This window comes from Natator depressus, chromosome 1 (assembly GCF_965152275.1).
Source record: "Natator depressus isolate rNatDep1 chromosome 1, rNatDep2.hap1, whole genome shotgun sequence".
Taxonomy (NCBI): domain Eukaryota; kingdom Metazoa; phylum Chordata; order Testudines; family Cheloniidae; genus Natator; species Natator depressus.
In genome coordinates, this window is record NC_134234.1 from 150,533,836 (window position 1) to 150,550,080 (window position 16,245).

Consider the following 16,245-nt stretch of genomic DNA (forward strand, 5'->3'; position numbering starts at 1 on the left):
GGACATATATCAGACGATGTAATGGGAGAAAGACATGCATTTTTTCAACAGAACCAGTGTTATAACACAGAAACGGTAGCACTATGGACTTGTCCTACTTGCGTATTGCTTTTGTGTCTCCATCCAAAACAATCAAAAGGAGGAGTCTGACTAGATGACTGCATAGAAAATTGTGTCAGGGCTTAATAGAAAAACCTGGTAAATGTTGTGGGAGATTCTTAACTGTTTGTTTTGCTATTTCTTTGCGAGTGGGAAAGAGGAAGAGGGGTGGCTTGCAGACCCCAAGAAACAAATATGATTGGCTGGTGCTCTGACTCAAGAGAGGGAGCCGGGGAGGACATTAGAGCACTGGGGAAGAGATTTATGTCTTTTACTGTCCATCTGCAAAGCAAAACAAAAATAGCTGAAACACCGGTTTTCTGCTTTATCGGCTCTGTGAATAAGCATATAAATTTCTATGACATTTCTGGAGGCTTGCTGAAGGGGAAAAAAATTCATCCCCCAGGACCTGGCCAGCAGCAGGGGCAGCATATGGTCTGCTGGAATCGGTGGCTGAGTGCCTTTTGTGTGTGTTAGCATTAAAAAGGTGACTTTGTGAGTAATTTCAGAAGTAGGGAGGGGTTTTCTTTTTTCTTTTCTTTTTTTAAATCCTGCCTAAGCTGATGCAGCTGTCGAAGGCAATAACTCTTCAATAAGTTGTGCTGCATTTCATGACTGGGAAGCAATGAAGGGTGCAGACCTCATTTATGGCTCTTGGCTTCCTCAGGGTGGCACACTTGGCCTCTCAAGAGCAGAGGTCTTCTGGCTAACAAGCTCATCCTGGGAGGAAGAGGGAAGATGCATGAAGAGGATATTAACATCCCTGGAGCAGCTAAAGAAAGGAATTGTGGGTGTTTTATTTTCCCCAGCAGCTGCTGCTTACTCAGATGAGGAGCGAAGGCCCTGCAAGTTCATGGGAAAGTGACTGCGACCTCCTTGTACATTCCCAAGTTTGTACAACCATGGCAGGGGAGCATGGTTTAAAGGATGGAATCACTGGGATAAAATAAATACCAATAGGGAACTGTTTCCAGTGGATAAACTATGGATTTTCTCTTTAATCATTGACTAAAACCACATGTTCTTTCTGGTAAAGGAGGCATGAAATGTAACTTGCTGTCAGAAAGATGTCTTTCTGCAAACAGCACCTCTGGATGTTTATCTCTCTGGCATTGTGCTCTAAACTCTTTGAAATGTGAAAAGAATACATCACTAATCACATTGTTGCTTGAAGATCAACAGTGACATGACATATATTTTGTCACGATTCGCTCGCTCTTTTTAAAATGAAAACAGTGACATTCATTAAGGGCTACGTTGGTGTGTTTATTTTTTGTTGATGACTCTCTACTGCCCTTTCCCTGGAGCTTACGGTCACAAAATTATCATCTGCTGTTTGCTGTCGATTGCTGATTTCAGCCGTAGCACCATTTCCAGCTGTTGGCAAAAGGCATCTTGCTATCACATGTCTTTTCCCCAGTTTCAGGGCTAAATACAGCCCTTGGTTACACGTGTGCAATGCCAATGAAGTCAGTGGAAATGCGTGAATGCAACTGAAGACAGACTCTGCCCTTGAAAAGCTGTAAAATGTAGAGTATCTTATCGCTTTATTCATATCTATACTTATTTCCAGAACAGAGAAATTAACCTCTAACTAAAATGACATTGGTCTCCCTCACATATATATATAGCACATATTTATATTATATATATTATATAATTTACACATATTTAGCACATATTATATAATTTAGAATGTGTGAGGTAGAGTGATGTCTTCTAACAACACATCCTTTATCCTAGTCCAGGCATGTCCTAAGAGTCATCACTCCCAAGCACTACAACAGAAATATTGCTAATGAGAAATATGCCATGGGTACTAGCCTGAGACTGAAGAGGTGACAGGCTGGGGGAGGATTTGCAGATGCTTTTTCTGAGACTGAAGCAAAATAAGAGGTTGCCATTGTAATATTTGGCCTGTGAACCCAGAGAAGTCCCCATATTTAATCTCACCCTGTCATTGTTATCAAGAAAGGAAGAGAAGTTACCACATCACTTGGAATAGGAAAGAGCAGGTCTTGCCGCTGCAAATATAAAAGTATACGTCAAAGAAACTTCAAATCACTAACAAAGTGACGAATGAGCCTGAAACAATAGGCAACTAAGGCTCATTGCCATTATTCATCAATAGGCTTTTCAAAAAGCACAGCTAAAATGAGATGAAGATTAGATTCCCCCCGCCCCTCAGGAATGAAGACTTTGAAGTGCTGAAGAAGGGCATGTAATCAGAAAAACTTGGAAATGCAGTGTGAGGATCTACAATTCAGCCACAAAGCTGAAAACAGCTCAAGGAGATCACGTGAACATCTAGAAAGAAAAATTGAGTGTCCACAGAGAGATCAGGAAAGGGCACTGAGAGCACAAGGCAGGGTTGTGCAGCTTCATCTTTGCCTCCACATTAACAAGGGTGTTTTTGTTGTACCCAAGAGAAGATCCAAATAGCTCCCCAAATTCAGGGGTGTTTGAAAAACAAGACTGGGATTCAACTTTTGCAGCTTGGCATATCTCTAGTTCTCATATAGCATGTGTATCAAAGCAAGTCAGTAACTAATTTCCTTAACTAGCAAACTGCCTTCTTTGGCATACGTCTTTTTGTGCATGATCACTTGTGATCCCTTTTGTGACATCCTGTATGAAACCTAGTGTGTGCAGATGTAATTGTGAGTAGTATATGAAAATACTTTAGTTCCAATAATCATATAAGGAGGCGAATAGTTAGCAAGGGTCCCTTCAAACTACGGTCAAATGTAAATGGCCTGCCTGTGTGTTCCACTGCTGTGCTTTACTGGAGCACCCAGAAGCAGTGCCTTCTGTCAGTTAGTGGGAGGATGTGCTGTATTGAGTCCAGGAACAATTTTTCCTCACTAGAAGAGGTGCTGTGTCCAGCTGAGCATGTTCAGAGCTATGCACCAGCAACCAGAAGGACAAGCAAAATAGGAAGAGGTCATGGAAATGGGGGGGAATGAGAGAAGAGAGGCAAGAGGGAGAGATGGGGTTAGAAGAAATGATGGCTAATGGGAACTAGAGAAGGGAGAAAGAATGAAGACATGGGAGAAGAGTCAATGGGAAGAAGACAAGGAACAAAATGTGGGAGAGCACAACAGGAGAAAATCAAGAGAATGAAAACAAATGAGGAAAAACAGGACAAAGGTAGAGGGGAGGCAGAGGAAAAGGGAGAGAGAATCCATCCTTCCAGAAACCAACACCGTGATGGCTGTTGCTGACAGTTCATAGATAAGAAGTGCTGTCCTAGAAATACTGATGGAGAGAGAATGAACACCACATGGCAGATATTCGTTACATTGCTTAACGCACCGCTGGAAGACACTCAGATGCTGTGGTGATGCGGGCGATGTCAGAACCTACATAGAACAGAAGAGAACAGCCACTGGAGAGTGCCAGGAATGACAGGAAAGCCCAATGCACCTGACCTTCACATGAGAAAAATTAAAGAAAGGCAGAAGGAGGGGATTGCATTTTTAGTGTTTCCAGAGTCCATCTGTGGGTACGTCTACACTTCCAGCCAGCCATTTTCCAGCTCCAGAAGGCATACGCATGCTAGCATGCTAAAAATAGAATATAGCCATGGTGGCACACGGGCCATGTAGGCAGACGGTGTTGGAATGACAGCAACTGAATCCAGGTAAACAGTGATTGGAGGGAAAGAAAGCATTTTACATCCATTATATTGGCACTCCAGCAAACTAACTGTTCTGAAAACAATCTCTCATATATATCAAATACACTGTGTTTGGAAAAGAAGATCTTTAAAATGGCAATACAGTGTACATTTTGCGGGATATCTTAAAAATCATGTTTTCTTCTAATATAGATCACTTTCTGCAAAGTTCAGTGATGAAATCACCACTGAGCAATGAATGCCACAAAATCCTTTTTACGAAATGACTGTATGTGAATAGAGTTTTTTAATCTTCCACTGTACCTTTTAACAATGCAAAGACCACCAAAACTTCTCAGTAACTGTTTTGCTTTCCCAGTTGCCAGAGAACCAGCTGCTGTGTTATGTCATATTTAAAAAAAGGTCTCAAGAAGGTCAGAACCAGCATATTAGCTGAGCTGTTTATCTGCAGCCAACCAAGAGAGTATGGTGCTGCTCAAATCAATTTTCTATGCACTGATTGGTCCAGCTTCTTGACACTCAGATGTTACTGTGATCCTGGTGATAGAAAGGCCTGCCGAAAAAAGACTGGTTTTGGATTTGTGCAGCATCCAGTTGACCAAGTGGGAATTGACAATATTACTCATCAGGAGACTTTTAAAGATAAAGTTAAACAGAAGAGTATATTTTCAGCAGTTTGGTTAATCTAATATCCTTGGCAGCACACTGAATTTTTTTCTTCTTTCTCCTCTCTGTCCTCACTGTATACAACCAACTTTCTTTTTTACAGAGTACAAATAGAGTATATAAATTGCATCATATGTTGGTCCCACTTCCATCTGTGAAACCCCAGTGAAACAGACTTTACTTCTACTGTCTGCAAAAAGAAAGAGGAAGTCTCTTGTATAGACAAAGAAACAAGGAGAAAAATATCAGGCATATTAGCTTTGGACATGAGATACTGAGTTTGATATGATCTGAATCTAAACGTTCCCAATGTTCATTATGTATTTGGATTTAATTTGCCCATTCATACCATTAGAGAGAGATCCCTAGAAGCAAATTTTGGTTCCAAATCTTGTTTTGAAACATTGCTAGTTAGTGGTGTAAGCAGAGTCAGGATGGGCTCCACCCTGACATCTGGTGGTGAGGTGTGGCAAGTTGTGGAAAAGAACTTCAGGGGCTGATCTCAATTTGCATAGGCACATCCACCCTGCCTAGAATGAGGCCATAACTGCCCAAATGGTCACTTTGGCTGTTGTGGGATCCCCAGTGTCTTTGTTATTGGGGCGGGAAGAGTAAATTGTTATTACCCTGATTATGGGAACTGTGCCTGGAACTGGTACTTGGCCTTTTGTTATGATGGAGGGACTCACCATCAACTGAGTAGCACTCGCTAGGCAAAGGACATGGGTTCCAAAACTCTGTGAAGGGGGAGAGACACTTGAGACAGGTATTAGTACCTGGTGGTGTGGGCCCCTTTGTGAGGGCCTGAAGCACCAATTGCACCTCTGTCTCTCTCCACTGTGGAATGTCAGAGCTAATTTTGGGTCTATTAAGAGTCTTGCTACAGGTACTGTGCTGCATTCACTTTGGCCTTATGGTGCACCAGCACTAAGGCTCCCACTACTATGAGCTGAAATCACTGAGCACTGTGTCAAGTAGTGGGGAGCCGGAAGATCTAGAGTGCAGTGGTGCTGTTCGTGGCAGAGTGTTCATGAGACGGCGAGCCGTGCAGAGCGGAGCCGGTCATGGTGGAGCGCAGCCGTTCGTGAGACGGCGAGCTGAGCAGAGCTGTTCGTGAGACAGCGAGCTGTGCAGAGCGGAGCCGGTCGTGGTGGAGCGGAGCCGTTCGTGAGACAGCGGCGTGTTCGTGAGACAGCGAGCTGAGCAGAGCTGTTCGTGAGACGGCGAGCTGTGCAGAGTGGAGCCGGTCGTGGTGGGGCGGAGCCGTCCGTGAGACAGCGGTGTGTTCGTGAGACGGCGAGCTTAGCAGAGCTGTTCGTGAGACGGCGAGCTGTGCGGAGCAGAGCTGGTCGTGGTGGAGCAGAGCCGTTCGTGAGACAGCGGCGTGTTCATGAGACGGCGAGCTGAGCAGAGCTGTTCGTGAGATGGCGAGCTGTGCAGAGTGGAGCCGGTCGTGGTGGAGCGGAGCCGTTCGTGAGACAGTGGTGTGTTCGTGAGACGGCGAGCTGAGCAGAGCTGTTCGTGAAACGGTGAGCTGTGCAGAGCGGAGCCGGTCGTGGTGGAGCAGAGCTGTTCGTGAGACAGCGTAGCAGAGCAGAGCCCTGTGGGGCAGTCAGCTTCAGGACACGTAAGGTACCCCTTACCCCTTTCCCCCACACACAGGCACATTTTAGCCAGACTGGGGAGTAACACTATGCAGATGAACTTTTGAACTCTGGGGCTGGACTTTTTGGACTTTGGGTGATTTGTGGATTGCTGGACTCAAGAGACGTTTGGGTTCTGGGACTCAAGAACCCGAGGGAAAGGATGTGGCCCAATTTTCTGGGGTGGGTCTTTGCTCATGCTTTGGTTAATGAACACTAGTTGTGGTGTTTCCCCAATTTAATGCTGATGTCGTTTACCTCATGCTATTAAAGATTCTCTACTACACCGAGACTCTGTGCTTGCGAGAGGGGAAGTATTGCCTCTTTGAGGCGCCCAGGGGGTGTGTAAGATTTCCCAGGTCACTGGGTGGGGGCTCGAGCCAGTTTTGTATTTGCTTTGATGAGAGGGAACCCCTGTGTACTGAACCCGGCCCTTGCTGCTATCAACTTGGCCTGGCAGAAGGGTTACAGTGGAAAGGTTCTAATATAAAATATGTGTACAGGTGTACGTGTATGTGTATGAATACCACACAGTACCATAAGCAAGAAGATCTCTTAGCTAATAATACATAACACATACAGTACTTTCATCTTCAAAGTACTGTACTTTACAAAAAAAACCCCAACCCTTCGCATGAACCCTGCTGAAATTTTTCACCAGGCTGTGATTTGTCCAAGGACACAGGCAGACAGTATAAGAGCCAGGATCAGAGCTGTTTGTTAATAGTGACATCTACACTTAAACTTGTCTAACATTTTCTAGTCTAGGAAATTGTTTTCAGTTGCTTATATAATTTTGCCAAACATAAACCATTTGGGCTGAAGTTTTCCAGTCCAGGTGTATTTTCTGCCTCAGGCTGAATTTTTGGGGAAAAGTTTCAGCAAAAATGGTTCAGCTGTTTCCGAAAATGGAGTTAGGGAAGAAATATGTTGCTTTGCAGGTGTTTAAAAACTTCTTGCAACCATTTTGTTGAGAAATTCTAGCACCTTCATGCTTTGAAGCAGAGACTTGAAATTTGTCCGGGAAATCACTCTGGTTTCCAAGAAGTGCCATTTGCCATCCCTTTGCAACTCCACCCCAAATTGACCAAGTTATTGTCCTCTGAAGACCACCATTCATAATATATAGTATAGACTTGGAGTTTGGCAGCAAAATTCTCCAAAGATTTTGTTTGCACTGGATATGATCCATCCCAGGGCTGCTGAGGATAAGCAGGATTTCCCTGCGATTACTCCTCCCAGATGCTAGGAGCTACTGTGGTTCCAGGCATCTGGAACTGAAAGCATGGAGACTGTCTCTCCTGTGCTCTCACTGCTCAGGAGGAAACAGGCAGACTAGAATGCAGCAGTGGGACAGGACAGGAGCAGGCTATGGGGTATGGAACAGGGGAGGAGGGATATGAGCACAGTGTGACGGGGACAGATTGGGGGTGATGGGAGCAGAAGAGGTCAGGCTGGTGTGGGAGAGAGGGTCTCTATCCACCGCTAGAATATACTTTCTGCCACAACTTGGCAAAATGTGTACCTAATTTCTTCTCTTGATGCTGGCCCACACAGAGGATAACAGCCTGCTACTGCTATCAGTTACTTCATCAGCTCAAATGATAGAGGGGTGTGCAGTGACTATAAAGGTCCCAGACCTGCTGCTGACGCACATAGCGGGGCAGTCTGTTCTATGTGATGACATTTTGAAGGTTTTTTTAATTTGCTTTTTAAAAAAAAGTACAAAATTACATACAAAAAAAGAGACTTTAAATATATTAAGGTTGCAAAGTCAAGCCTTCAGAAGATAGGAAATGCCAGAATTAAGGTTGGCCATCAAACTGTAGTTTGGCTCCCTTGTGTATATGATTGGAGCTGGTCAGAATTTTCCTGAACTATATTGTTTCAGCAAACCCGAAATATTTCACAGAGACATACTGCTTTTCATTACGTTTTTGTCCCGGAGGGAGAGATTCTTGTGCACTCTATATCCTGATGCGTAGGGCACTAGTGGCCTGGGATGTGGGAGATACAGGTGCAGTCCCCCCTCTGGCTGATTTGGAATAATCTGGGATGAAAAATATTTGCTCTAGCTCAGGGCTTGAACCTGGGTCTTCATAGACCATTCCCTAAACAAGCAGGGAAAACACTCACTCTCCCGCCCACCCCAAAAGTTTGCTTTTCAAAACCAGCCATTTCAACACAATTCCATTTTCATCAAAACGTTTGACAGATTTGATTTTCGTGCCAGTGAGGAAAGGAAAAAATGTTTGAAACCTCAAAAATTGCTGTGAGATGGAATTGTCATCTTCTGGTCACCTCTGATTCTGATATCGTCTTTAAATATATGACCCCACACTGTTCTTTTCCACAGGACACCTGCCTCATTCAGTGGACAGGATGGACAGTGCTCAGGGAATGACCTAGTGTTGTGTACTGAATTAGGCTGTTGTTTCTAGGATCGCTGTGCCTTATTTGTTGCAGACATTGAAAGGTGTGTAGTGAATGAGGAAAGGGGTGGTATCATGGTTAAGGAAGTTGAACGCTGCCCTGGAGAACTGGATTCTATCCTGAGCTGTGCCACAGAGTTCCTGTGTTCTGGTGGGCAAGTCATTTAAACTACGTGTGGTGACTGATTGAATTGCGTGTCTCTTATTTTCTGGGTACCTAATTTGACACTTAGGGCTTGATTTGCATTCACAGCTGCAATGGAAGTCAGTGGGAGCTATGGTCTGACAATATAAAGTGCTAAGGACGATGGAAAATCAGGCCCTGGGTGTCCCAAATTGGAGACCTAAAATTAGTGGGCATTTTTGACAGGTTTGTATTTAATCTCTCTGTACTTCAGTTCCCCATCTATAAAATGTGATGATAATATCACCCCAACTCATGGGGGTGTTATAAAAATAAATTCACTAATTTCTGGGAAGCACTTAGATACTAAGGTAATGGGCACCATAGAAAAGCCCATGATGAAATTAGTAATTCTGTTTTCAGTGCAGGCTTTGAATGCTATGCACTAAATAAAACAGGGGCTTAATATTCAGTAAGGATAAAAAGAAATATTGAATAGCTACCCAGTCAGTGAGCACCATTCATACTGTGCACTGAATGAGGTATGGGTTCTGTGGGGAAAAAAGGTAGGGGATCCTGTAAGTAAAGACTGTATCATAATGCATACACAGGAGGCCAGGTGAAAGTTGCACAGTGAACCTTAATTCTGGGGCTTCCAAACGTTTGAGTGCTCAACTTGCAACCTTAACATTCTTTTAATGTTTGTTTGTATTTTTAAGATAAATATATTATATATATCATCAGCCTTTTGGTAGTATGCATGGCAGCGTATTTCACATAGGGCAGGTCTACACTTAACGTTCTCTAGGGGCGCAGCTGCACCGGTGTACTGTGGCATCTCAGTAAAGACACTACTGTGCCAATGGGAGAGCTCCTCCTGTTGGCATAGTTAATCCACCTCCACTAGAGGCAGTCGCTATGTTGACGGGAGAAGCCTTCCCATCGACATAGTGCTGCCTACACTGGGGGTTAGGTCGGTGGATTTTTCACACCCCTGAGAGACGTAGTTATACAGTTTATAGTGTAGACCTGGCCTGGGACATGTAGCCCTTTTATCTTGTTTCCCTTTCATTTTTTTTTCTGGCTTTTCAGGCTGCTCATTCTTGTTAGTTAAACTGTTTCCTTTGATAATATACCCCTCTCTTTTCCCTACCCCCAAGCAACATCCTGTACTCAGCTGTGAGCTTCTCACAGGAAGACACAACAGCTGGGAGTGACAACATGCAGTGAATTGAGGGTCCTTAAATCTAGGCAAGGAGACAAAGAGTTCGGTAAACCCGCTGGAAAAGATGTGAGATAAGGAGTCAACACAGGAAACACAGAGCACTGAGAGCGACAGATACACTCAACAACATGGAAAGAAATACTCAATGAAGAAAGAAAATACCCTTCAAAACATATGGAAGGAAGCATATTGATTGGCCAGGAAAGATTCTTATCAAAGCTGGGGAGAATACTGGCTCTGAGGAAATAGATTTCACCAACTTTGCCCAGCCCTAGCTCTGGCTGCATGGGGGGCCATCAGGTTAGGGCTGGTTGAACAGCTTTCTTCCCATGAACTCATGCACCCTCAGAGCAGAAAACATCTTGACAAAATACTGTTTTCTCTATTAGGTTTTTTAATTATATTTTCCCTCTAAACTTAAGTTACTTACAGATATTTTGAGCCCAAGACATCCCTGGTGGAATTCCATTGACTTCTGTGTAAATACACCAGAGATGTATTTGGCACTAGCAGTCTTTGGCTCCTCAAGCCTGCTGGTGCTCTTGGCTATCTGCACTTGAAGGGCAGGTCTCAGCTGCCAGCTGAAATTCCCATAATAGCAGGGGCATGCGCCAGGGTGGGGGGAGCAAGGGCACATGCCCCCCCAGTCAGCAGGGACACTGAACTCTTCCGGAGCTGGGATAGGGCAGGAGATCCAGATCCTCCAGGTGCCAGGGGAGAGCAAGCTCCACCGGCCGCTGGGGGAGGAGGGGAGAACTAGATCCTCCAGCCACAGGGCAGTTGCAGGGAGAGCCAGCTCCTCTGGCCTCGGGGTGGGATGGAGAAGAAGCCAGCTCCTCCGGCTTCAGGGGCTCAGAAAGTGTCCCTCCAAAAAGCAGCCAAATTTTTATTCCTGTGCTCGCCTCTGCATAGTAGAGTTCCAGCTTTCAGCTGCTGACTCAATTTCCACTCCTGCTTCTGCAGAAACGGAGCAATGGCTGGGTGAAAATGAAGTAAGGGAGTGTCATCCCTCTTTGCCAGTTCAAAGTCTCTCTCTGGAAGCAGGAGCAGAAGCAGGAAGCTGGTGCAGGCAGTTTAGATGCTGGAACTCTAACTCATTTCAGCTGCCAGACCTGAAAGTGCTGATTTCCAAAAGGCATCTGCAGCCGTGAAGAGCCAAGAGGCTGTGTTTGCAAGGGCTTTCTGTTTGAAATGAGCTGGAGTATGAACATATTCGTCCTAGAAAGGGAATTGTCCATTACACTTAAAAACAACTTTTAAAAATATAATCTTCTTAATGCTTTCATGTGAAAATGCCTTGGCAATCATTTCAGTGACAGCAATGCAGCACTTTGAGTAGCGTCGTTGTGTCTGTTACAGGACGTGCACTTCTTCGGTGGCTGCTTCTGCATCACAATGCACTTGCTATGTGTGGATAGCCAGTTATGAGCTTAGCCAGCTCATGAATTCTCCTTTTGGGGGGTCTTAGAGTAGCCATATGTCAAATCAAAATCTTTATAGCGAGAGAGCCCTGCCTAGAGTCAGAAAATGGGCTTTTGTCCCCGTCCCCCCCATGAAACTTAATCCATCTTTCTAGTTCCAGTATTTCATTCACACAGGATAAACACACATCTTGTCATAAGTTGTTGCCTATATAACATGCTGGCCACATGTCCATCTGTCATGGTTAGTCCACACAGAGGATAAAAGCCTACTACTGCTACCAGCTAATGGAGTTAGTCCTTTAATTCAAATGATAGTGATCTGTCTTCTGGTGCTAATGGTCTTGGGTTCATATCCCTGCTAGCAACTTGTACAACTTTTGGGGGAGATCATTAGGTACCCCTGTCTTCCTCTTTATATGATAATGTGTTATGTACTAGCCTGTTGTCATCAAGGGTACCTACCCAGAGTGTAGCTGCTTTTTCAATTTTATTTTTAAAAGTATAATCAGCATTTTTGTTGCTTTTGATTGTCATGTATGCATCTAAATAAAAAAAGAAGTACAGAGTGACTATGAAGAGGTGCAGGTGGAAAAGATAAATCTATAGGAAGAGACAGCAGAAGGAGTGTTAATCAAAAGAAATCTTGGAAAAGTTTGTCTGCAAGATAGAGGGAGAGTCAAACCCAAAAACGGAAAAATGGATAGAAGTCAAGGGAAAATAAAGCAGCGATCATAGGAGGGAATGAGAGGGGTAGAGGAGGAAAGAAGAGGATGCGAGGTGATTCTGAGTCACTACATTCAGATGCTGATCCAAATCTGGACTGGGAAACTCCTAAATGTGGAGGTCAGTGTCAGGAATGAGGGCCTACAGTTGTTGCCTGCCCAGTTGTCATGCAGCCAGCGAGTGCAACTGGACCCAGCGGAAACACCTGGTTGCCTAAGGCAGTCAGGTGGCTTGCTTTTAAGCCAGCTGCTGCATCAGATCAGTAGCTGCTCAATGTACATGCCTATGGATTCCCTGCCTTCCTGTGCTTGCTTCGCTCCAAGCCCTGCTCTTGCTTGCCCCTGTCCTGCGCCCAGCCTTGTTCCAGTCCTATCCCAGCTTTGCTCCTGCCTTGGAGCCAGTCCTGCTCCAGTCTTCCCTGACTTCAGGTAATGTGGTTCTGACCCCTGGCTCCAGTTCCTGGGTCTGACTCCGTCTCAACCCTTGGCTCTGGCCTTCGGATCCTACCTTTGGCACTGGTTCTGACTCTGGGTATGTCTACACTGCAATTACAAACCCGCAGCTTGCCTGGGCCAGCTGACTGGCGTTCAGCCTGCGGGGCTGTTTCATTGCAGTGCAGACTTCTGGGCTTGGGCTGGAGCCTGGGCTCTGGGCCTGCAAGATGGGAGGATCTCAGAGCCTGGACTCCAGCCTGAGCCCAGAAGTCTGCACGGCACTGAAATAGCCCCGCGCCTGAGCCCCGTGAGCCCACATCAGCTGGCATGGGCCACCCACGGGTGTCTACTTGCAGCGTAGATGTACCTTCTGTCTCAACCTTCAGCTCTGGCATTTGGGCTCTCACTTCAGTTCTGATCTTTAGCTCGGATCCCCAGCTCTGATTCTGCTTTGGTCTTGGGCGTTCGCATTTGGACTGACCACTAGGCCTGACTCCTGCTCTGACCACTGGGCATGACTATAACCTATGGTCTATAACCCAGTCTCTTGACAGTGGTTCAGTTCCAGGCTTTTGTCTGGGCCATTTGCGTGAGGGCAGAATTAAACTTCAACACCAGATGCAAATCAAGATTTTGGAAGCATTCAGATAATGGAGCTGTCAAGGTTCCTTCCCCACTCTGAACTCCAGGATACAGATGTGGGGACCTGCATGAAAGACCCCCCTAAGCTTATTCTTACCAGCTTAGGTTAAAAACTTCCCCAAGGTACAAAATCTGCCTTGGCCTTGAACAGTATGCTGCTACCACCAAGCGTTTTAAACAAAGAACAGGGAAAGAGACCACTTGGAGATGTCTTCCCCTAAAATATCCCCCCAAGCCCTACACCCCCTTTCCTGGGGAAGGCTTGATAATAATCCTCACCAATTGATACAGGTGAACACAGACCCAAACCCTTGGATCTTAAGAACAATGAAAAATCAATCAGGTTCTTAAAAGAAGAATTTTAATTAAAGAAAAGGTAAAAGAATCACCTCTGTAAAATCAGGATGGTAAATACCTTACAGGGTAATCAGATTCAAAACATAGAGAATCCCTGTAGGCAAAACCTTAAGTTACAAAAAGACACAAAAACAGGAATATACATTCCCTCCAAAAAGAGGAGGAGTACTTGTGGCACCTTAGAGACTAACCAATTTATTTGAGCATAAGCTTTCGTGAGCTACAGCTCACTTCATCGGATGCATACTGTGGAAAGTATAGAAGATCTTTTATACACACAAAGCATGAAAAAATGGGTGTTTACCACTACAAAAGGTTTTCTCTCCCCCCACCCCACTCTCCTGCTGGTAATAGCTTATCTAAAGTGATCACTCTCCTTATAATGTGTATGATAATCAAGGTGGGCCATTTCCAGCACAAATCCAGGGTTTAACAAGAACGTCTGGGGGGGCGGGTAGGAAAAAACAAGGGGAAATAGGTTACCTTGCATAATGACTTAGCCACTCCCAGTCTCTATTCAAGCCTAAGTTAATTGTATCCAATTTGCAAATGAATTCCAATTCAACAGTATCTCGCTGAAGTCTGGTTTTGAAGATTTTTGTTGTAATATCGCAACTTTCATGTCTGTAATCGCATGACCAGAGAGATTGAAGTGTTCTCCAACTGGTTTATGAATGTTATAATTCTTGACATCTGATTTTTGTCCATTTATTCTTTTACGTAGAGACTGTCCAGTTTGACCAATGTACATGGCAGAGGGGCATTGCTGGCACATGATGGCATATATCACATTGGTGAATGTGCAGGTGAACGAGCCTCTGATAGTGTGGCTGATGTTATTAGGCCCTGTGATGGTGTCCCCTGAATAGATATGTGGGCACAGTTGGCAACGAGCTTTGTTGCAAGGATAGGTTCCTGGGTTAGTGGTTCTGTTGTGTGGTATGTGGTTGCTGGTGAGTGTTTGCTTCAGGTTGAGGGGCTGTCTGTAGGCAAGAACTGGCCTGTCTCCCAAGATTTGAGAGAGTGTTGGGTCATCCTTCAGGATAGGTTGTAGATCCTTAATAATGCGTTGGAGGGGTTTTAGTTGGGGGCTGAAAGTGATGGCTAGTGGCATTCTGTTATTTTCTTTGTTCGGCCTGTCCTGTAGTAGGTGACTTCTGGGAACTCTTCTGGCTCTATCAATCTGTTTCTTCACTTCCGCAGGTGGGTATTGTAGTTGTAAGAATGCTTGATAGAGATCTTGTAGGTGTTTGTCTCTGTCTGAGGGGTTGGAGCAAATGCGGTTGTATCGCAGAGCTTGGCTGTAGACAATGGATCGTGTGGTGTGGTCAGGGTGAAAGCTGGAGGCATGTAGGTAGGAATAGCGGTCAGTAGGTTGCCGCTATAGGTTGGTGTTTATGTGACCATCGCTTATTAGCACTGTAGTGTCCAGGAAGTGGATCTCTTGTGTGGACTGGACCAGGCTGAGGTTGATGGTGGGATGGAAATTGTTGAAATCATGGTGGAATTCCTCAAGGGCTTCTTTTCCATGGGTCCAGATGATGAAGATGTCATCAATATAGCACAAGTAGAGAGGGGCGTTAGGGGACAAGAGCTGAGGAAGCGTTGTTCTAAGTCAGCCATAAAAATGTTGGCATACTGTGGGGCCATGCGGGTACCCATAGCAGTGCCGCTGATTTGAAGGTATTCATTGTCCTCAAATGTAAAATAGTTATGGGTAAGGACAAAGTCCAGCCACCAGGTTAGCCGTGACATTATTGGGGAGAGTGTTCTTGACGGCTTGTAGTCCATCTTTGTGTGGAATGTTGGTGTAGAGGGCTTCTACATCCATAGTGGCCAGGATGGTGTTATCAGGAAGATCACCGATGGATTGTAGTTTCCTCAAGAAGTCAGTGGTGTCTCGAAGGTAGCTGGGAGTGCTGGTAGCGTAGGGCCTGAGGAGGGAGTCTACATAGCCAGACAATCCTGCTGTCAGGGTGCCAATGCCTGAGATGATGGGGCGCCCAGGATTTCCAGGTTTATGGATCTTGGGTAGTAGATAGAATATCCCAGGTCAGGGTTCCAGGGGTGTGTCTGTGCGGATTTGATCTTGTGCTTTTTCAGAGAGTTTCTTGAGCAAATGCTGTAGTTTCTTTTGGTAACTCTCAGTGGGATCAGAGGGTAATGGCTTGTAGAAAGTGGTGTTGGAGAGCTGCCGAGCAGCCTCTTGTTCATATTCCGACCTATTCATGATGACAACAGCACCTCCTTTGTCAGCCTTTTTGATTATGATGTGAGAGTTGTTTCTGACGCTGTGGATGGATGTGGATGTTTGGACAGGCCTAACAAAGAAAATAACAGAACGCCACTAGCCGTAACCTTCAGCCCCCAACTAAAACCCCTCCAACGCATTATTAAGGATCTACAACCTATCCTGAAGGATGACCCAACACTCTCTCAAATCTTGGGAGACAGGCCAGTCCTTGCCTACAGACAGCCCCCCAACCTGAAACAAATACTCACCAGCAACCACATACCACACAACAGAACCACTAACCCAGGAACCTATCCTTGCAACAAAGCCCGTTGCCAACTGTGCCCACATATCTATTCAGGGGACACCATCACAGGGCCTATTAACATCAGCCACACTATCAGAGGCTCGTTCACCTGCACATCCACCAATGTGATATGTGCCAGCAATGCCCCTCTGCCATGTACATTGGTCAAACTGGACAGTCTCTACGTAAAAGAATAAATGGACAAAAATCAGATGTCAAGAATTATAACATTCATAAACCAGTCGGAGAACGCTTCAATCTCTCTGCTCACGCGATTACAGACATGAAAGTTGCGA